We start from the raw sequence: 2,222 nt of genomic DNA on the forward strand, positions 1-2,222 counted from the left end.
TGGTGAGGGTTGTTCTGAATTATGCCCCCATGAATTCCTGTTTGGCACACTTGCTGAACCTTGAAACAGACCTTCCCCTGGTTCCTCCTGCTCCCCCTCCCCCCCCAGAGAAGACCCCGGCGAAGGAGAAGAAGAGTCCAGTCTTTTTCGTAGCTGATCGATATGCCGACGCAGGATATGGTCACCCTCCACGGAGACCTCATACGACAACGGCCCAGTCACCTTGCATACAACTGCAGGAACCCAAGGGTGGCCAGGACCATAATTCCGGGTCCAAACCGGAGTGCCCACTGACAAACCCCGTGGCGCCCGTGGGTGAGCCTCCACAGGTGCCAACCTATCAGGATGTAACCTGTCCAGCTTAGTGGTCAGTCTGTGACCCCAGCGGAGTTCAGCCGGGCTTTTCCCGGTAGCCATGGACGGAGTGGTGCGGTGGGCAAGAAGAAAGTCAGCCAACCTGTGGTGCCAGTCCCTGTAAGTCAGCTTCTTCAGGGCGTCCTTGGTGACGCGCACCATCCGTTCAGCCATGCCGTTGGTGGACGGGTGGAAAGGAGCAGATGTCGCATGCCGGATCAGATTGGCCTGCAGGAAAACCTGGAACTCCGCCGACGTGAACTGTGGGCCGTTATCTGAAACCAAGACATCTGGCAAACCGTGAGCTGCAAAAATGCCACGCAACACTTGGATGGTCCTGGCGGTAGTGGTGGACGAGACAGGTACGACTTCCAACCACTTTGAATGGCTATCCACAAGCACCAAGAAGAATTGCCCCTGAAATGGCCCAGCATAGTCCACGTGGACACGTGACCATGGCCTAAGTGTTTCTTCCCACCTGTGCACTGGGGCCTGTGGCATCTCCGGCCTAGAACGCTGACATAAGTGACACCCATGTACATGAGCCTCTATATCCTTATCTAAACCCGGCCACCATAAGTGGCTACGCGCAAGCGCCTTCATCCTGACAATGCCAGGATGCCCCTCGTGAAGGGAAATCAAGATCCTAGACCTCAGTGAGGCAGGAATGACCACTCTGCTGCCCCACAGCAGGCAACTCTTAAAGGTGGACAGCTCGTGCCTCTTGTACCAGTAGCTTTGAAACTCAGTACCTGGGCACCTGTCAGGCCACCCAGATAGTACCCAAGAAAGTACACGGGTGAGTGTGGAATCAGAGGCAGTTTCAGCAGCTACATCTCGGGCAGTCGGGAGATTCCGGCAGCTCCTGAATGGAAAGGATATTAATGGCAGGAGCGGGATCTGCCTCCACAAGGGGCAGGGGTAGCCTGCTCAGGCCGTCTGCATGACCCATCTCCTTATCAGGTTTGTGAACTAGTGAGTAGTCATATGCAGACAAAAAAATGGACCACCTTAGCATTTGAGGGGAAATGATTTGAGGGGTTTGTTTATTGGTGGTAAACAGTCCTAACAGAGGCTTATGGTCAGTATAGACTGTGAAATGCCTGCCATATAAAAAATCATGAAATTTTTTAACACCCGCTACTATGGCCAAAGCTTCTCTATCAATTTGAGCGTAGTTGCGCTCAGCGGAAGAAAGGGTCCTAGAATAATAAGCAACTGGAACCTGGGTTCCATCAACCTTCAAGTGGCTCAAAACAGCACCCACCCCATAAGGGGAAGCATCACATGCGATGCAAACAGGAAGTCTCTTATCAAAATGAGCAAGGACATTATGAGATGTGAGTAAGGCCTTTACCTCATTGAAACTCTGATCGTGAACCTTGGTCCACTGCCAGACTGCCTGTTTATCTAACAATCTATGTAGAGGCTCCGCCACAGCAGCCTTGTGAGGTAGGAAAGCATTGTAAAAATTTAGAAGGCCTAAAAAAGCCTGCAGTTCGCCCTTTGACTTAGGGCGAGGAGCCTGTTGAAAGGCCTTCAACTTTGACTCAGCTGGGTGAATGCCCTGTGCATCTATTCTAAACCCCAAAAAATCTGTGGATGTGACTCCTATCTTGCACTTGTTTTTCTTAAGCTTTAAACCTGCTTTCCTAAACCGCAGCAGTATAGCCCTTAGTCTTTCTGCTAGATTGTGCACAGAATCTCCAGCAATAAGGACATCATCGAAGTAAGGACAGACCCCAGGAATGCCCCTTAGTGTGTTTTCCATCACACTTTGAAAAATACCTGGTGCCACATTTACTCCAAACTGGAGTCTTTTTACTCTGAAAGCACCCCTGTGTGTCACAATGGTCTGTGCCTCAGCA

At 51.1% G+C, this 2,222-nt stretch overlaps 1 pseudogene; it reads right to left on the bottom strand.

Moving 5' to 3' along the window:
* Nucleotides 1–337: 337 nt before the first annotated feature.
* Nucleotides 338–2,222, bottom strand: part of LOC107296052 — a 3,468-nt pseudogene continuing 1,583 nt past the window's right edge.

This window comes from Protobothrops mucrosquamatus, unplaced genomic scaffold (assembly GCF_001527695.2).
Source record: "Protobothrops mucrosquamatus isolate PMUCROS unplaced genomic scaffold, P.Mucros_1.0 scaffold2617, whole genome shotgun sequence".
NCBI classification, from domain to species: Eukaryota; Metazoa; Chordata; class Lepidosauria; order Squamata; family Viperidae; genus Protobothrops; species Protobothrops mucrosquamatus.